This window comes from Tachyglossus aculeatus, chromosome 5, assembly GCF_015852505.1.
Source record: "Tachyglossus aculeatus isolate mTacAcu1 chromosome 5, mTacAcu1.pri, whole genome shotgun sequence".
NCBI lineage: Eukaryota > Metazoa > Chordata > Mammalia > Monotremata > Tachyglossidae > Tachyglossus > Tachyglossus aculeatus.
Genome location: NC_052070.1, coordinates 14,095,770 through 14,117,264, shown reverse-complemented (window position 1 = coordinate 14,117,264; position 21,495 = coordinate 14,095,770). Strand labels below are relative to the sequence as shown.

Below are 21,495 nucleotides of genomic sequence, written 5' to 3'. Positions count from 1 at the left end.
AAGTCCTTCTGACTCCCAAGCTCTAACCACTAGGCCATACTGCTTCTCTCCTCTTTCTGGTCCATGCCTCCTGCTCCCCCATACATGCGGAGAGTATTAAACCTGTTGCTGCTCCTAACTAAGAGCACTTTTCACAGGTGCATGGCTCAATCAGCATAGAGGGGTAAGCCCTTGGAACTGCTTGGAACTTAATTCTCAGACATTAGTACAGTGCTCTGCACACAGTAAGCGCTCTATCAATCAATCAATCAATCAATCATATTTATTGAGCGCTTACTGTGTGCAGAGCACTGTACTAAGCGCTTGGGAAGTACAAGTTGGCAACATATAGAGACAGTCCCTACCCAGCAGTGGGTTCACAGTCTAAAAGGGGGAGACAGAGAACAAAACCAAAAATACTAACAAAATAAAATAAATAGAATAGATATGTACAAGTAAAATAAATAGAGTAATAAATATGTACAAACATATATACATATATACGGGTGCTGTGGGGAAGGGAAAGAGGTAAGATGGGGGGATGGAGAGGGGGATGAGGGGGAGAGGAAGGAAGGGGCTCAGTCTGGGAAGGCCTCCTGGAGGAGGTGAGCTCTCATTAGGGCCTTGAAGGGCCTGGCTCTATAAATACAATTGAATGAATGAATGTAGTGCAGGCAGTATTTCAGCTCCCTATTTCTCTGATTGGTTAGACAGCACTTGGGGGTGCTTGGACTGGGAGAACTGGGTTGACCGCTGAGGTCGGGGAACCTCCATCATCACTGATTGAAAGCAAAACCGTGTGCCAGAGAGACCAGCATCCCATAAGCGGCGTGGCTGTCAGAGGTCGTGGGTTCTAATCCAGGTTCTGCCACTTGTCTGCTGTGTGACCTTGGGCAAGTCAATCGACTTCTCTTTGCCTCAGTTACCTCATCTGTAAAATGGGATTGAGACTGTGAGCCCCACGTGGGACAACCTGTTTACCTTGTATTTATCCCAGCATTTAGAACGGTGCTTGGCATATAGTAAGTGCTTAACAAATACCATAATTATTATTATTATTATCAGGAAGCCAATGCTGACAGCTTTTCTTGTACCTGTGATATTTCTCTCCTGGAGAGCCATGCCCTGCTAGCAGGCCTGGAAAACTCAATAGAGCTCCACTCACCTTCAATAGTGAGATTATTTGTTATGTATTTATTAAGCACTTGAAAAGCTGCATAGCCTAGTGGAAAATACTTACCTGGCAGGGGAGACACCATGATTACGTAGGTGGTTTTCCCAGGGTGAAGCTCAGCCATTGCACTGTGGCCGTGCAATTTCCCCAAATGCGGGAAACTCGACTGCGTGATTTGTGGTAGTGGGGGACTGCGTTCGCGCTCAATATCCCCCCACCGCCTTACCTCCTTCCCCTCCCCACCCCACCTGTATATATGTATATATGTTTGTACATATTTATTACTCCATTTATTTTACTTGTACGTATTTATTCTATTTATTTTATTTTGTTAATATGCTTTGTTTTGTTGTCTGTCTCCCCCTTCTAGACTGTGAGCCCGCTGTTGGGTAGGGACCGTCTCTATATGTTGCCAACTTGGACTTCCGAAGCGCTTAGTACAGTGCTCTGCACACAGTAAGCGCTCAATAAATACGATTGAATGAATGAATGAATGAATGAAAAGCTTGGGCCTGGGAGCCAGAAGAACCTGGGTTCTAATCCCAGCTCTGCCACTTGTCTGTTGTGTGATCTTGGGTAAGTCACTTCACTTCTCTGTGCCTCAACTACCTCATCTGTAAAATGAGGATTAAGATTGGGAGCCCTATGTGGGACAGGAACTGTGTCCAACCTGATTAGCTTGTATCTACCCCAGAGCTTAGTATAGTGCCTGGCATGTAGTAAGTACTTAACAAATACCATTTTTAAAAAAAGTACTTTCTGTGTTCCATGCCGTGTACTAAGTGTTGGGAAAGTATACTGAGATCCCCTCCCCTCCCTCCTCACAGCACGTGTGCATATTTGTACATATTTATTACTCTATTTTATTAATGATGTGTATATAGCTATAATTCTATTTATTCTGATGGTATTAACACCTGTTTACTCGTTTTGTTCTGTTGTCTGTCTCTCCCTTCTAGACTGTGAGCCCGTTGTTGGGGAGGGACCGTCTCTATATGTTGATTTGTACTTCCCAAGCGCTTAGTACAGTGCTCTGCACACAGTAAGCGCTCAATAAATACTATTGAATGAATGAATTGCATTAGACAAGGTCACAGACCCGAAAGGGGCTCACAGTATAAAGCTCAGGATTCCAGCCCTTAATCACAGGAAATGGCTGGAATATTGGCCCGAAACACATTAGGAGGAGGATTTTAGCATATTTGCTTAATGATGCCAAACATTGACTCATGGCTCACTTAATTCTGAAGCCTGATTATTTGACCACTGTTACGAGTAGTCCTGGGCACAATCATGAATAATTTTCAGATATACGTGAACTAGTTGTTTAAATGGATGACTTGTCAAAGGTTTTGCGATCTGGACGATGTTAATCGTGATAGATAGGGATGTCTGCTTCTTGACTGACTAGAAAAAGATCTTCAGAATCATCTTCAGGTTTTCCTAGCCTAGAGATTCATTCAATCATATTTATTGAGTGCTTACTGTGTGCAGAGCACTGTACTAAGCACTTGGGAAGTACAAGTTGGCAACATATAGAGACTGTTCCTACCCAACAGTGGGCTAGATCCAACCAAGGTTCTTCAGACGGCACAACGCTTTCACAAAGTGCTAGCGAAATCTCACCAGCAATTGGATGTGTAAAACTCAAGTGCTGAGCAAGGTGTAAACTCGCCTGTCTGCGTTTTTCAGGAGGCTGGAAGGGAACACTTTCTGAAATGAGCTCGTCTTTTCTTTCTAAAGAACAGAAGAGTGGCTCTCCTGATGCGCAGCCTCTTAAGCAAAATTACCCCCTCCTGCTTTCCCACCACTCCCAAATTTGCTTCCTAAAGTTGCACTTTGGCCCGAGCAGCGAATTCAATCAGAATCCCACCGAGAACAGTAGGCTCAATATTGGGTCACAGTTTGAAGGCATTTCCAGATGGATTTTAGGAAGAACTGATTCAAAATAATGGAGTATAAATGCCCATATTGTCATAGCAATTATTAAATGCTTCACAAATCCTGGCTTAGGTATTGTGTCAATATCCCTTCTATTTAGCATCGTGGCCTAATGGATGGAATGGATAGTGGCTCTGTCACTTCTCTGCTGTGTGCTGTCACTTCTCTGCTGAGAGCTCACCTCCTCCAGGAGGCCTTCCCAGACTGAGTCCCCCTTTTCCTCTCCTCCTCCCCATCCCCCCCGCCCTACCTCCTTCCCCTCCCCACAGCACCTGTATATATGTTTGTACACATTTATTACTCTATTTATTTTACTTGTACATATTTACTATTCTATTTATTTTGTTAATGATGAGCATCTAGCTTTACTTCTATTTATTCTGATGACTTGACACCTGTCCACATGTTTTGTTGTCTGTCTCCCTCTTCTAGACTGTGAGCCCATTGTTGGGTAAGGACCGTCTCTATATGTTGCCAACTTGTACTTCCCAAGTGCTTAGTACAGTGCTCTGCACACAGTAAGTGCTCAATAAATACGATTGAATGAATGAATGAATTTGCTTGTATGTATTCATTCAATCGTATTTATTGAGCCCTTACTGTGTGCAGAGCACTGTACTAAGCGTTCCACCCCAGTGTTTAGTACAGTGCCTGGAGCATGGTTAGCGCTTTAACGAATACCACAATTATTATGATTATTAGTAATTGTGACATAGTAGCTCACCCACTCTCTTCTCCAACTCCAGCTCCCATGCTCAATTATTCCCTAATCCAACTCCTCACTGTACATCATTTTTCATTCTTCTTCCTCCAACTCCTTCTCAAGCCCTTTCTCCCACCCTGAATTTCCCTCTGACTTCATATTCATTCAATCCTATTTACTGAGCGCTTACTGTTGTGCAGAGCACTGTACTAAGTGCCAGTGCTTAGAACAGTGCTTTACACATAGTAAGCACTTAATAAATGCCATTATTATTATTATTCTTAAAGTACAATTTGGCAACAAATAGAGACAACCCCTACCCAACAACGGGCTCACAGCCTAGCAATCTGTCGGTCATCAGCTTTTCCTGTCTTCCCACTCCAGGAAGCTGTCCCTGATTATTTTTTTCTTCTCCCCAGGTTACATCCTCCCAATCATCACCTTAACATTTTTGCATCATCTCAGCATTTTTGCCCTTGAAAGCTTCTGTTGACCTCTTTTACATATAGATTTACATATTTTATGATTTAACGATTTCCTCTGTTCTCATTCTCTGTCCACTGTTAGATTGAAAGTTGCTTGTGAGCAGGGATTGTGTCTCCTTCATCTGTTGTATTCTCCCAAGCATTCAGTACATTCATTCATTCATTCAATCGTATTTATTGAACACTTACTGTGTGCAGACCACTGTACAGTGCTCCTCACCCAGTAGGTGCTCAGTCAGTACTAGTGGAAAGAGCATGGGCCTGAGAATCAGAGGATCAATCAATCAATAGTGATCATTGAGTGCTAACCGCGTGCAGAGGACTGCACTAAATGCTTGGGGAATAATAATAATAACGATGGTATTTGTTAAGCACTTACTATGTGCCAACCACAGTTCTAAGTGCTGAGGGAGATACAAGTTTATCAGGTTGTCCCAAGTGGGGCTCACACTCTAAATCCCCATTTTCCAGATGACGAAACTGAGGCACAGAGAAGTGAAGTGGCTGGCCCGAAGTCACACAGCTGACAAGTGGCGGAGCTGGGATTAGAACCCATGACCTCTGACTCCCAAGCCCAGGCTCTTTCCACTAAACCATGCTGCTTCTCAGGTAGAGTGGAATAGAACAGAGTTGGTAGGCATGTTCCCTACCCGCAAGGAGCTTACGCTCCAGAGGAGGGAACAGATATTAAAATCAATAAATAAATCATGGATATAATAATAATAATGATGGCATTTGTTACATGCTTACTATGTGTAAAGCTCTGTTCTAAGTGCTGGGGAGGAAAAATGTGATCAGGTTGTCCCAAGTGGGGCTCACAGTCTTAATCTGGAAAGAGCCCGGGCTTTGGAGTCGGAGGTCATGGGTTCAAGCCCCGGCTCCACCAAGTGTCAGCTGTGTGACTTTGGGCAAGTCACTTAACTTCTCTGGGCCTCAGTTCCCTCACCTGTAGAATGGGGATGAAGACTGTGAGCCCCCCGTGGGACAACCTGATCACCTTGTATCCTCCCCAGTGCTTAGAACAGTGCTTTGCACATAGTAAGCACTTACCAAATACCATCATTATTATTAGGGAAGCAGCGTTGCTCAGTGGAAAGAGCCCGGGCTTTGGAGTAAGAGGTCAGGGGTTCAAATCCCAGCTCCGCCACTTGACAGCTGTGTGACTTTGGGCAAGTCACTTAACTTCTCTGGGCCTCAGTTACCTCATCAGTAAAATGGGGATTAAGACTGTGAGCCCCCCGTGGGACAACCTGATCACCTTGTAAACTCCCCAGTGCTTACAACAGTGCTTTGCACATAGTAAACGCTTAATAAATGCCATTATTATTATTATTATTATTATTATTAATCCCCATTTTACAGATGAGGGAACTGAGGCACAGAGAAATTAAGTGCCTTGCTCAAAGTCACTCAGCTGACAAGCAGCGGAGCCAGGATTAGAACCCATGACCTCTGACTCCCAAGCCCGGGCACTTTCCACTGAGCCACGCTGCTTCTCTATGGATATAAGTTCTGTGGAGTTGAGGGAGGGGGGAATAAGGGGTACAAATCCAAGTGCTAGGGTGTGCAGAAGGGAATGAGAGAAGAGGAAATGAGGGCTTATTCAAGGAAGGCCTCGGGGATAAGAAGAAAGAGAGTGTGCAAGGCCAGTTGCGGGACATGGGCAAGAAATTGGTGGAAAGACAGATAAGATCGAGGTGCAGTGAGGAGGTGAGCATTAGAGGAGTGATGTGCGTGAGCTGGATTGGTGTAGGAAAGGAGCAAGGTAAGGTAGAAGGGGTCGAGGTGACTGACTGCTTTAAGCTAATCATAAGGAGTTTTTGTTTGATGTGGAGGTGGATGGGCAACCACTGGAGGTTCTTGAGGAGAGGGGAAACATAGACAGAATGGTTCGCAGCTCTGTCACCTGTCTGCTGTGACCTTGAGCAAGTCACTTCACTTCTCTGTGCCTCCGTTTTTCTCCTCTGTAAAATGGAGATTAAGTCCAACTCCCTCCTAGTTAGATTGTGTCCAACCTGATTTATCTTTTATCTACACTGGTGCTTGGTATAGTGTTTGGCACGCAAGAGGTGCACGTCAAGTACCATAATTATTATTATTATAAATAGTGTTCATTAAACAGCTACTACTCACACTCAGCTTCAAGGTTCTCCATCACCTCACCTCCCCTTACCTCACCTCCCTTCTCACCTTCTCCAGCCCAGCCCACACTCTCCGCTCTCCTGCCTCTAACCTCCTCACTGGGCCTTGTTCTCGCCTGTCCCGCCGTCGACCTCTGGCCCACGTCCTTCTCCTGGCCCGGAATGCCCTCCCTCCACACATCCGCCAAACTAGCTCTCTTTCTCCTTTCAAAGCCCTACTGAAAGCTCACTTCCTTCAGTAGCCTTTCCCAGACTGAGCCCCGCTTTTTCATCACCCCCTCCCTCCCTCTGCCCTACCCCATTTCCCTCCCCACAGCACTTGTATATATTTGTAAATTTTTATTACTCTATTTTATTAACGATGTGTATATAGCTATAATTCTATTTATTCTGATGGTATTGACACCTGTCTACTTATTTTGTTTTGTTGTCTGTCTCCCCCTTCTAGACTGTGAGTCTGTTGTTGGGTAAGTACCGTCTCTATATGTTGCCGACTTGTACTTCCCAAGCACTTAGTACAGTGCTCTGCACACAGTAAGCACTCAATAAACACGATTGAATGAATGAACAAATGTCTTCTTACCAAACAAAAACTGATTCAGGGGTAGTGGTGGAGTGGTGGAGCCTGCATTAGAACCCAGATCCTTTTGACTTCCAGGGTATCCACTTAGGTCATGCTGCATCTCATCTCTGCATGCTGCAGAGAAGCAGCATGGCTCAATGGAAAGAGCACGGGCTTTGGAGTCTGAGGTCATGAGTTCAAATCCTGGCTCTGCCAATTATGAGCTGTGTGACTTTGGGCAAGTCACTTCACTTTTCTGGGTCTCGGTAACCTCATCTGTAAAATGGGGATTAAGATTGTGAGCCCCCAGTAGGACAGCCTGATCACCTTGCAACCTCCTTAGCACTTAGAACAGTGCTTTGCACATTGTAGGCGCTTAATAAATGCTATCATTATTTTTATTATTATTATCTCCTTCACTCGCCTCTCACCCCATTTTGTCCTTCTCTTCTCCAGCATGTGAAACCTTCTTTTGTTAGGTTGGGTACAGCCTCCTGAAGGTCCTGGTGGCTCAGAGAGGGCTGAGATTCAGGGAACATGGTTATAAACCCAGCTCCATCACTTTCCCAGTGTGTGACCTTGGGCAAGTCACTTCACTGCTCTGTGTCTGTTTCTCCATCTGTAAAATGGTGATTGAGTGCTTATTCTTCCTACTTAGACTGTGAGCCTTGTGTGGCCAGGGGCTGTGTCCGTTCTGACTAGTCTGTATCGACCCCAGAACTTAGTACAATGATGATGCATGGTAATCACTTAACTATTATTATTACTAACATTATTCATTACACTGTTTCCTCTGATCAAGGCAGGTATCTGGGCTCATGTAGTAGTTCAGTAAGAAGTGGGAAAGCATAAATAATGATGAGGGTGAAAAAAATGAAATTTGAATGGAGGAATGTATAAGAATGATATAGGAATTCCTCATTATTCATTTTTTAGAAACAATGTGAATGAATATTTTGAGATGTGTTTTGAGTGCCATAGTACATTGATGTCATGAAACTTAATATGATGAAGCTTTTTGTACATGCGATTAAGTCTCTTAATTTGTGGGTATAATTTAAGGTTGGCGATGCGATTCGTTCGTTGGATGGCATGCTGAATACAAGTAATTGGCTTCTGTGATTTTTTAGAATATATTTAGAACCTTGGCTGAGTTCATTTTGTTCATATTCCATGTACCCAGGAATACAAGGTCTTTTTTTAGGTAGTTTTGGAATTATAAGGGCACAGTGGTTTTAGTCAAGCTGGGACTTATTAGAATAATTGGTAGCTAACATTTTAGCTTGAGTAGTTTAAGTTTAATGCTAAAATGCGTAATGGCTGGAAGGCAAAGAACTATTCAATTACAAACGTATTTATCCTTGCTAAGTATTGTTTCAAGTTTTTACTAGCTCACCGCAAGTTGATCAAAGAGTAAATTGTGATGAATCACAGTGTAGTGATCAGAATTTTGAAAGAAATTAATTAAAAATCCACAGAAGAAACTGAAATCTGCCCAAAGAGATAACCCAGTGATGAATTCACTCCAGATTGTTGCCCAAAGAGAAGCTTTTAGAGCATTTAAAAACATATCCTTTAATCAGAGCGGAGTCCACTCTCCATTCCCATTCTAGTAACCAAATAGAGCAAAAACCTATTCTCTAATGTTAATGCACATATCTTTGCTTCATACTCAAAGATAGGAAGCACTCTGTGTGTGTGTTTGTGTGTGTTTGTGTGTGTGTGTGTGTGTGTGTATGTTTGTGTGCATTTGTGTTTCTGAAAAGACAGCAACCAACTATTCCTTCCAACTACTATACAATGGGAAAACTGTCCTGGAGCTGTTTTTAACTCTCCCTTCAACATAATAATGGCATTTATTAAGGACAGACAACATGCCAGACATTGTGTTGAGTTCTGTAGAAGATACAGAATGATCAGAACAGACATATTCCTAGAACACCAGGGAGCTCACAGTCCTACGGAGAGGGGGAACAGGAATCTAATTCCTATATTACAGATGAGAAAAATGAGGGGAAAGAGAAGTTAAGTGACTTGCCCAAGGTCACACAGAAGACAAGTGACAGAGCTGGGATCAGAACTCAGGTCTCTTGACTCCTAGTTCTGTATTGTTTCCACTAAGCTAAACTGCTTTTTAACTTAGTGAATGCCCAGGGGCTTTGCTCCATAAGGGCCGCATAATTCCAGATTGCAAAATGTCACTGTCCTCCTATTAATGGCTGGATGGTTTCAGCAGAGGCTGAACATTGGCTAGGAGATGGAAAATTAATGTGTGCAACCCAAATGCAAAGATAAGCAAAAGAAAAAAAAATATGCTTCCTCCAGGGGACATGTATTACATCTTCACACTATAAAGATGAGAAATGAGATATATTTAGAGAAGTGGTGAGGCCTAAGGGAAAGAACAAAAGAATGGGAATCAGAAGACTGAGATTCTAATCCTTGCCCTCCTGCTTGTTTGCTGTGTGACCTTGGGTAAGTCATTCAACTCCTCTGAGCCTTAGTTTCCTCATCTGTAAAAATGGGAATGACAGCTTTGCTCCTTACTGTTTGACTGTAAACACTTGAGGGAGAGACAAGGGACCTGATTATTCTGTATTTCCCACAAAACTTAGCACAGTAAGTGCTTCACAGATACCATTACTATTATTATTATATTCCAAGTAAAAGTTGTAACAAGGTACACTTCTGCCATAGTGCATATTTTCAAAATTTTTGTCAGATGAAGGTCTAATAGGAAATTAGGGAACATACTTCTGACAATAAACATCTAGTGCATGATGTTGGAAGCGGTGGCTGTGTCAATATGTGTGATGTTGGTCATAATAATAATAATAATAATAATGGCATTTGTTAAGCGCTTACTATGTGCAAAGCACTGTTCTAAGCACTGGAGGGATACAAGGTAATCAGGTTGTCCTGCGTGGGGCTCACAGTCATCATCCCCATTTTACAGATGAGGGAACTGAGGCTCTGAGAAGTTAAGTGACTTGCCCAAGGTCACACAGCAGACACGTTGGCGGAGCTAGGATTCGAACTCATGACCTCTGACTCCAAAGCGCGGGCTCTTTCCACTGAGCCGAGGGTATCCTGCAATATGAGTTTTCCTTTATGTCACCCGTGTCAAGAGAGCAACTTCCCTGCTTTAGGAGAATTCCCGGGGATGGCAGCATGACCGAATAGAAAGGGAGTGGGCCTGGGCATCAGAAGGTCTGGGTTCTAATCCTGCCTCTGCTATTTGCTGTGTGATCTTGGGCAAGTGATTTGACTTCTCTGTGCCTCAGTTTCCTTAACTGTAAAATGGGTATTCATCCCCTGTTCATTATTATTATGACAGCCTGGCCTAGTGGGACGGACAAGGGACTGGAAGTCAGGAGTCCTGGGTTCTGATCCCAATTCTGTCACTGGCCTGCTGTTGGACATTAGCTAAATGACTTAATCTCTCTGGGTCTCAGTTTCCTCATTTTTTTTTCAATAATACTTGTTAAACATGTATTATGAGCAAGACATTGTACTAAACACTGGGGTAGATACAATTTCATCAGGTGGACACAGTCCCTGTCCCACGTGGGGCTCAAAATCCAAGCCAGGGGGAGGAGGATTTTAATCCCCATTTTACAGATGAAGAAACTGAGACCCAGAAAAGTTAAGTGATTAGTCAAGGTCACACAGCAGACAAGTGGCAGAGTCAGGATTAGAACTCAGGTTCTTTGACTCTCATATCCGAGCCTCTTCCACTAGGCAACACTGCTTTCCTGCTCACCTATAAAATAGAGATAAAAGATTCACTCTCTCTCTTTCTTAGATTTAGGCTCAGAATGCTGAGAAGTGCTGCCCAATCTCATCTCGTTTCTACCCCATAGCTTTGCGCAATGCTTGGCACTTAGTAAATCTCAGCAAATATCACTATCATTTCCTAATGTAGCCTAATTGATGCTCTAGACTTTAAGCTCATTGTGGTCAGGGAATATGTCTATTATTATATCACAATAATAATAACGGTATTTGTTAAGCGCTTACTACGTGCCAAGCACTGTTCTAAGCCCTGGGGCAGATACAAGGTTATCAAGTTGTGACATATGGGGCTCACAGTCTTAATCCCCATTTTACAGATGAGGTAACTGAGGCCCAGAGAAGTTAAGTGACTTGCCCAAAGTCACACAGCTGATAAGTGGCGGAGCTGGAATTAGAACCCATGACCTCTGACTCCCAAGCGCGTGCTCTTTCCACTAAGCCATGCTGCTTCTCTACTCTCCCAAGGGCTTAGTACAGTGCTCTGCACACAGTAAGCTCTCAATAAATACATCCAACTGACTGACTAAGCCTCAAAGGAATATTCAAAGAATTCGGTCGTACGACTGTTTGTTCATTCCTATTTCTTGTCACTTAATCATGTAAAGGTTTATTTTACCTCATTTCCTTGTTCCAGAAGTGAAAATTGAAGGAGGCTTCAAGCCCATTAAAGGGAGCAGGTGGTATCACTTGAAGACCCAATAATTATGTATTTATGTAACACCTTTCGCTAAAAGGACTTCAAACTGATCACAGACTCACAGCATTCCAGTGAAGTAAATCATGCCCTCAGCTTTCAGGCCACCCTTACAATTGCCTGGGTTCTCCTTCTTTAGCAATTTAGTATCTGCTGTGTCAGTGTCTTACAGATCCGGCCTCCCCTGCCAAATCCAGCTTATCATACCTGTAATTCATGTATTTGTATTAATTTTTGTCTCCCCCTTCAGACCTTAAGCTCATTATGGACAGGGAATGGGTCTATTTAGTGTTGTAGTATACTCTCCCAAGTGCTTAGTACAGTGCTTTGTGCACAGTAAGTGTTCAATAAATACGATTGACCAACCAATTGACTTTGTATACACGTTTCTTGATGGGTGTGGAACTAATACTGGAGAAATCTGCTGGGGTAAACAGAAGAGATGATCTACCTTGGTACAATCAGGCCCAGTTCTTCCAGATGTCGAGTGACCATCCACTCTTCCACTCCTCCCCTTCCCCATCCCCCCTGCCTTACCTCCTTCCCCTCCTCACAGTACCTATATATATATTTATACATATTTATTACTCTATTTATTTTACTTGTACATATTTACTATTCTATTTTATTTTGTTAATATGTTTTGTTGTCTGTCTCCCCCTTCTAGACTGTGAGCCCTCTGTTGGGTAGGGACTGTCTCTATATGTTGCCGACTTGTACTTCGCAAGCGCTTAATACAGTGCTCTGCACACAGTAAGCGCTCAATAAATATGATTGAATGAATGAATGAATGAACTTAGATCATACATCTAGATAAAATAACATCTGTTTTCCCCTTAACTTGCAAGCGCTTTGTACAATGCTCTGTACACAGAAAGCGCTCAATAACTATGATTGAATGAATGAATAACTTTCAAGAAACATTGATAACAACAATGACACGAAAAGAATGGAGTAGATGCTATAAATTATTGCTTTTAAAATTTAGGCCTATGTTTAAGACAGTTAAAAAATGTATAATCTATTGCCTGAATCACTCAACCTAGCATTTTTTTTCAATTCTTTAGAGTTTGTAATTAAAGATAGTCATTGTATAAATGTTTTGTAGGGTGCAGCATTGGCTTAAATAAACAAATAGTAAGGTCATCAAGCAAATACTGGTATTATCTAGGGGAGTTGGAAATTGAGAATTCTGAAATCACTAGTCGAATGCCAACAAAATACACTCTTTTCTAATCAGTGGTATTTGTTGAACATTTAGTGTGGGCAGAACAGTATCCCAATGAGTATTATTAATCTGACAGCTCAAATTGGCAGTTTATGAGTACTCAAAACTGTGATATTGACTCATCTGTGGAATTTGCGATCAGATTCTAATTTCACCCTGCACAACATAGACAAGATAGACAATCTTGAATGAAGGCGTACGTATGTTTGCTTTTGTATTTCTTAAGGCCTTACCAGCTTTATCAAATCACACTATTTATCTGTCTCTGCACAACTGTTTAGGTCTTTACAGGTAAAGTTCATTCAATTGTATTTATTGAGCAGTTACTGTGTGCAGAGCACTGAAGAAACATGGCTTAGTGGGAAGAGCACAGGCTTGGGAGTCAGAGGTCATGAGATTGTATCCCAACTCTGCCATGTGTCAGCTGTGTGACTTTGGGAAAGTCACTTCACTTCTCTGTGCTTGCTACCTCATCTATAAAACTGGGATTAATACTGTGAGCCCCATGTGAGACAACCTGAGAACCTTGCATCTACCCCAGTGCTTAGAAGAGTGCTCGGCACCTAGTAAGCGCTTAACAAATACCATTATTATTATTATTACTAAGCACTTGGAAAGTACAATGCAGCAACAAATAGAGACAATCCCTGACCTCAACGGGCTCACAGTCTAGAAGAGGGGAATGAGACATCAAAACAATTAAACAGGCATCAATAGCATCATTAAATAAATAGAATTATAGATATATGCACATCATTAATAAAATAAATAGAATTATAAAAATATACATAGTTACACACAAGTGCTGTGGGGAGAGGAGGATGGTAGAGCAGAGGGAGTGAGTGGAGGTGATGAGGGGAGGAGAAGAAGAAAAGGGGGGCTTAGTCCAGGAAGGCCTCCTGGAGGCGGTGAGCTTTCAGTAGGGTTTTGAATGGGGGAAGTGTGGTAGTTTGGCGGATTTGAGGGAAGAGGGCATTCCAGGACAGAGGTAGGACGTGGGCCAGGGGTCGACTGAGGGGACAGGCCAGAACAAGGTCCATTGAGAATGTGGCAGCAGAGGAGTGGAGTGTGTGGGAAGCTGTAGAAGGAGACAAGGGAGGTGAGGTAGGAGCGGGTGAAGTGATGGAGAGTTCTGAAGCCAATGGTGAGGAGCTTTTGCTTGATAGGGAAGTTGACAGGGAACCACTGGGGATTTTTGAGGAGGGGGGCATCATGCCCAGAGCATTTCTATAAAGATAACCCGGAGTATAGACTGAAGTGGGGAGAGACAAGAGGTTGGGAGATGAGAAAGGAATGTATTTTAGCCAAGGGGTCCGACAAGATACCTCTGCCAGAATCGAATTACAATGTTGTGTTTTGCCACAGTGTATTGTGAGTAGAGGTATAGGTTGGGTTATTGTGCATCATTGGATCTGTGGAGACATAAAACTTTCCTAGAAAGCATGGTGAAAGTGAAGTCTCCTTCCTTTCTGCTTATTTTAAAAATTAACCTTATTTTTAAACCCTTATTTTAAAAATCCCTTCCCTCACCTACCCTTCAAAATCCCCTCTCTTGCAACCGGCCACACTATCCAGCTGTTATCCCATCTTCCTCCCATCATTCCTGTCGTACTTTTTCCCTTGAGTTGTTTACTCTCACCATCTCTGCTTCATCTCCTTCAACTACCTCTTCAACTCTCTCCAATCTGACCTCTGTCTGATTTGTAGAAGCAGTTCTTTTCAAGGTCACTGATGATCTCCTTCTCCCCAAAACTAATGAATTATACTCTCGCCTAAGCCTCCTTGACCTCTTGATTGCTATGGACATCGTGGACTATCCCTTCCTCTGGGAAACATTATCTAATGTGGATTTCTTTCTTTCTAGCTTCTTTCTTAGTTCTCCTCCCTCTCTGGATGATCCTTCTCTCTGGTGTCTTTCGCCAGCTCGTCTTCTGCCTTACACTGACTAATTGTGGGTGTCTTTCAAGCCTCATTTCTGGGTTCCTTCCTATTTTCAATCCATACTTAATCCCTTCAATCACACAAGCAATTAATCATGTTCTGAGCACTGTAATAATAATAACAATTATGGTATTTGTTAAGCACTTAATATATACCAGGCACTGTACTAAGCACTAGGGTGGATATAAGCAAATCAGGTTGGACACAGTTCCTCTCCCACGTGGGGCTCACCGTCTTAGTCCCCATTTTACAGATGAGGTAAATGAGGCACAGAGAAGTGAAGAGACTTGCCTAAGGTCACACAGCAGACATGTGGCGGAGTCGGGTTTAGAATCCATGACCTTCCAACTCCCAGACCTGTGTCTATCCACTACGCCTTGCTGCTTACTGAGCATCTGGGGAGAGTACAGTATAACAGAGTAGAAAAGAGCATGGGCTTGGGAATCAGAGGTTGTGTGTTTTAATCCCTGGTCTGACCCATGTCTGCTACGTAAACTCGGGAAAGTCACTTCATTTCTCTGTGCTTCAGTTATCTCATCTATAAAATGGGTATTAAGACCATGAGCCCCAAGTGGGACAAAGTACTGTGTCTAACCTGATTACCTCATACCTGCCCCAATGCTCAGAACAGTTACTGGCATAGAGTAAATGCTTAACAAATACCACAATTATTATTATTAGAGGTGGTAACACATTAGCCACCTATTATTATTATTAGAGGTGGTATCACATTAGCCACCTATTATTATTATTTGAGGTGGTAACACATTAGCCACCTACAGTGAACTTATATTGTAGAGGGAGAAACAGATATTTTTTAAAATAAACTCTCTATCAAACTTGTATCAATTCCCATTTAAATAGCCCCTTCTTATGTTTTCCACCTCCAGCCTCTTGCTCACACCCTCCTCCCTTCCTGGAACTCCTTCCTTCCTTCTTCAAATCCAGCTGACCACAACTCTCTCCATCTTCAAAGTCCATCTGCAAACACGTCTATTCTAGGAAGTCTTCCATAATTCATCTCATATCCTCATCTTATTACCTCCCCTCCCACCATTTCAGCTGATATGATTTCAGCACGTTATCATCTGAACCCTTGGGTGCAAATTCTCCCCCCACATTTCACATAGGTACATATCTTCATATTCCTTTCCTTCCTCCAACTTTCATTTATTTTTGTGCCTTCTTCCCCACTACTGGACTGGAAGCGACTTGAGGGCAGAGAGCATATCCACTAATATAAAGCAATATTCCATTCTCAATCTTTTCTGCGACAACTGATATTCCAAAGGGAAAAAACAACAACCATTCTTACAGCGGTTCTCTGAGGCAAAGAAAGGTGCTCTACTATTCCACAAACAGAATTATAATTATGTCATGATAAATTGCCTCTCCCGTGTTGATTGGACCATGTCAAATTGCAGTGCAAATAGGTCAGTGTCAAGAGACATTTATTTACTATAACATCAGTGAAATTGTTTTCTATGAGATATTAATCCCTGCATTTTAGTTAGGAATATATTTTTAGCTTCATTTGGTTTCTTTTATGATATTTGCCCCCTGACATTTTGTCCACTAGCTTCTGCCTGCAGGGAATGCAAAATCCTTGTTAAGGGAAGTGTGGACCGGAAAGAATCAGATGTGTTAACATCGGATTCAAATACAGAAACAAACCTTTCAGCTGAATGGAGTGGATGCTTTACAAAAAGTGAAAAAGGAATGAAGGATAAAGTGACCTCTATTTCTTCTTTGGGGTCTTCACTGTAATGTATTTCATGGACTTATTTCCAGCAACAAAGGAGCAGTTGTAGCAACATTCATTGAGCACTTAGTGGTATGTGCTGAATGAGAGAATAAAAGTACAGAATAAGCAAGTGAAACAACTCCGTGCCCACAAGCTTCCACTCTATTAGAATAGAGGGTTCAAATGAGATCATCAGATGCACGACTGAAGAAACACGTTCACATGAGTGCTGAAACTTAGAGCTAGAGCTGTCTGATTCATAAAATTTGGGGTGCAGAGAATTAATCTGAAAAGGCTTGTTGGAGTTGGTGGGAGTTCAGCACAATTTATGGCAGTAACTGTGATCTGTGGCATTTGGGGAGGGAGGGAGGAAGGGGGTTTCAAGTGGGGGACACAGCATGAGCACAGGGGGGAAGCCAAAAATTAGTCAACCAGTCCAATCAATCAATCGATGGCATTTTTTGAGCTCTTACTATGTGCAGGCTAACACACTAAGCACTTGGAAGAGAACTGTACAACAGAATTAGCAGACACGTTTGTTGCCCATCATGAGTTTACAGTGCAGAGGGGGGGATAAACATTAAAATAAATAAGGAATTTATAATATGTAATTTAAAGCTATGTACATAGTGCTGTGGGATTGGGGGTTGGGCAAATATAAAATGCCTAAATATCACAGATCCAGGTGCATAAATGAAAAAGGAGGGAGAGCGAGCCAGGGTAAGGGGAGGCCTCTTGGAGGAAATGTGACCTTAATAATGGTTTGAATGTGGGGAGAAGTTTTAGAAATTTGGCTGTAGGTTGGAACAAAGAGAGCAAGGTGGGGAATTAGTGACTAAAGAGAGTAGGCAGAAGGGGCCAGACTTTACACTTATGTACATATCTGTAATTTATTTATTGATATTAATGTCTGTCTCCCCCTCTAGACTGTAAATTTGTTCTGGGCAAGAAATGAGTCTGTTATATTGTTATAGTGTACTCTCCCAAGCGCTTAGTACTGTGCTCTGCACACAGTAAGCACTCAATAAATACGATCGACTTACTGACTGGCTGACTCACATGGGCTTTGGATCTTAGTGGCGGCTAAACAACCTCATGGTCAGCGGACAGAATCACAGAAATGATCATAACATATTCTTGGGAAACCATGGGACCTGGACCATAATAATAATGACAGCATTTGTTGAGTACTTACTATGTGCAAAGCACTGTTCTAAGCACTGGACATACACAGGAATATCTGGTGGCTTATCCTTTAACAGGCTTAGGCTAATAAGAGTGCAGGTCTACACAATCAAATGATCAGATTCTTTCAGATAAACATGCAAATCTTCTTGAAACCTCTAAAACCTTTAGGGAAATTGAAAAATTCTAATATTTTCTAAGTAGTTAAATCCACAATTGCAGAGAACACTAAATACTCTAGGTATTTGTAAATGCAGATATGTGTGTGTGTGTGTGAGAAAGAGATGCAGAAAACACTATGTATTTTTAAATGCAGTTATGTGTGTGTGTGTGTGTGAGAGAGAGAGAGAGAAAGAGAGAGAAAGAGAGAGAATGTGTGTGTGTTTGTGTGGATATGGGCCAAAATATCCTCCATGTGTTTATTTTCTGGGCATCTAAGCCAAGAAAGTTGGTTTGAATTCAATTCTCAGAAACTCAGTTGATTATTTACTGGCGGATCCTATGCTCATTCATTCATTTATTCAATCATATTTATTGAGTGCTTACTGTGTGCAGAGCACTGTACTAAGCACTTGGGAAGTACAATGTACAGTTTGCTTATTTAGTAAGAAAGGAAGTGGAGTGCAGTGCTCCCCTAAAACTGTTCCAGTGGACCCAGTTGCCAGTGGACAAAGGCAACCCAGAGTCTATCAAAATATGCTTAAATAAATTATGATATTTTTAGCACTTATTACATGTTAATCACTGACGTAGATACAAGGTTATGAGATTGTACACAGTGTCTGTCCCACATCTTATTTTCATTTTACTGTTAAGGAAACTGAGGCCCAGGGAGATCAAATGACTTCCCCAAGGTCACAGAACGGGTCAGTGGAGATCTGGGACTCAAACCCATAACTTTTTATTTCCTAGTCCACATTCTCTCCGTCAGGCCAAACCACCTCCAATCCCTCAAAGCACTGTATGCGTCGGTGCGGTCTGAAGGCGACATTCTATGCACTGGGGTAGATACAAGTTCATTCATTCATTCATTCAATAGTATTTATTGAGAGCTTACTGTGGTCAGAGTACCACACTAAGCACTTGGGAAGTACAAGTCGGCAACATATAGAGACGGTCCCTACCCAACAACAGGCTCAGTCTAGATGGGGAAGACAGACAACAAAAGAAAATATGTAAACAGGTGTCAAAATCATCAGAACAAATAGAATTATAGCTATATACACATCATTAGCAAAATAAATAGAATAGTAAATATGTACAATTAAAATAAATACAGTAATAAATCTGTACAAACATATATATACAGGTGCTGTGGGGAGGCGAAGGAGATAGGGTGGGGGGGATGGGGAGGAGGAGAGGAAAAAGGGGGTTCAGTTTGGGAAGGCCTCCTGGAGGAGGGGAGCTCTCAGTTGGGCATCAGATTGGACACAGTCCCTGTCCCACCTGAGGCTCACACTCTTATCCCCATTTTACAGATGAGGGAAATGAGGCCCAGAGAAGTGAAGTGATTTGCCCAAAGTCAACTAGCAGACATATGGCAGAGCCAGGATTAGAACCCAGGTATCCACCTCAGTTCTTAGTACAGTGCCTAGTATATAGTAAGTGCTTAATAAATTCCATATAAAAATCCAACTGGTACTAATGTTATTGTTAAGATTCCTAGCTGGGCAAGGATTAGCCTGAATTTTGTAGGTAATAATAACAGTGACAATCATAATAATAATGGCATTTGAAAAACACAGTGCTTAATATTTAATAACAATAATAATAATAATAATAATGATAATGGTATTTGTTAAGTGCTTACTATGTGCCAAGCACAGTTGCAAGTGCTGGGGAGGATACAAGGTGATCAGGTTGTCCCACGTGGGGCTTACAGTCTTAATCCCCATTTTACAGATGAGGTAGCTGAGGCACAGAGATGTCAAGTGACTTGCCCAAAGTCACACAGCTGACAATTGGTGGATCTGGAATTTGAACCCACGACCATTGACTCCCAAGGCTGTGCTCTTTCCACTGAGAGAGTCTATTTGTCAAACACTGTTCTAAGTGTTGGGATACATACAATTCAGTAAGATTGGACACAGTTCCTGGGGCTCACAATCTAAGTAGGAGAGAGACTAGGTATTGGATCCCCATTTTATAGATGAGGAAACTGAAGTACAGAGAAATTAATTAACTTTCCCAAGGTCACACAACAGGCAAGTGGCAGAGCTGGTATTAGAACTCAGGTCCTCAAACTTCCAGGCCCGTGTTTTTCCCACAAATGCCACTTTGTACCACTCACTGGCATCGTTCAAGGGTCTCTCCTCCTGCAAGTGCCCCTTGATTCTCCACAAGTTTTCTCTCTTGGTGAATTTTATCAGCAGTGCGGCCTGAGGAGTGAATGCATGCTGAATAAAGTTGCTCCTCCCCTCTTTCAGGCATATATCCATACACTCAGAACAGGCCAGGGAAGGTAGATATGGAGGCAGAAAACAGGCCCAGTCAGATTAACACAGGGTTTAATAGGGTTGACTCCAGAGGACCCCAGAATTTTGCAATAGGGTGGCCTCCCCAGAGCCCCTGAGTTATGAGGAGCTCCACTCGCCACTCCCGAGAGATGCATAAGGCAATTGGTCCCCGCCTTGACCTTACTAAGATGGCCCCTGCTTGGGATACTTGAAGATGGGACCTGAAATCCACCCTCCCAAAGTGGCCACTTTTAGTCCCCTTTTAGACTGTGAGCCCACTGTTGGGTAGGGACTGTCTCTATATGTTGCCAATTTGTACTTCCCAAGTGCTTAGTACAGTGCTCTGCACATAGTAAGCGCTTAATAAATACGATTGATGATGATGGCCACCATGACTGTGCAACATTCCAGGGTACAATCTCCGCTGCCTGAGCTTCCCCTCTGCTCCCTCTGCCACCATCCCTGTTTAGCGCTCATTTTAAATTTCTCCACTGTGTCATGGAAAGGGAGGGCAACTGACGGAGGAGCTGGGGAGAGAGATGGTGTGCGACTCCGGCCCCCAGGCACCGACCTGGACTGGGCCTGGATGAGCCTTCTCCCTGTCGCATATCCTCCGCCTGAGCACAGCCCACGGAAGGGGATATCTTTGCTCGATTCTTTGGCTCCATGGGCTGCTTTGAGGGCTGTTTATTCTGCCTATTTCAGGGGCAAGCAAAGGACTCTCACTGGCAAAAACTTGACCCCCTAGGGGGGTGGCAGCTGGGAAATTTGTAGGAAACTGTCTCAAGTGTTTGTCAGAGGGCCTGTGACTTGGTCAGGTGGGGAAATCCCTTTAGTTCAGCCACTTGCGCGGCTTCGGCTGGGGCATCTGAGGAGAAATAGGCATTTCTCAAGACGATGAGCGAAAGTACTACCATTTCAATTCAGAGACTCCCTTCAAATCACAAAACTCTATCACCTGGGGTGATCATAGTAAACTAATATTATGATCCCATAGCTCACTGAGTAGGAATTTGAAGGATATAGAATTCAAATGTGCAGCAGTTATGAATAGAAGAGCTGTTGGCTCTGCTTAGAAGAGGAATGCTTAAAAAGTTACCCTCAACCCTCATGGAAGTTTTAGACTGTGAGCCCACTGTTAGGTAGGGATTGTCTCTATATGTTGCCAATTTGTACTTCCCAAGCGCTTAGTACAGTGCTCTGCACACAGTAAGCGCTCAATAAATACGATTGATGATAAAAAGTACAGGTGGGATAAATAATAGAGGAATTAGGTGGTAAACCAGGCATGCCAATGATTTCCTCACTTGCACTGGATCGATTCATCCCGATGTTGATTATGAGTCTAATGTTCGCCCTGATGGAATATGGCCAATTTCCATAGCAATCAGACTCATTCTGATTTCCTGGGTAGTTGCAGCACTTGCTCCGTCTCACTTGCCCATCTTTTGATGACTTTGTCTTGAT

General features: G+C 42.7%; 1 protein-coding gene and 1 non-coding gene across 3 annotated transcripts in view; both read left to right on the top strand.

Moving 5' to 3' along the window:
- Positions 1–21,495, top strand: part of DLGAP1 (DLG associated protein 1) — a 1,082,148-nt gene that overhangs the window by 50,321 nt on the left and 1,010,332 nt on the right. The gene's annotated exons all lie outside the window — the stretch shown is intronic.
- LOC119929007 lies at positions 1,212–1,369 on the top strand. Its single transcript, XR_005451151.1, has one exon. It is a non-coding gene; the product is annotated as a U1 spliceosomal RNA (small nuclear RNA).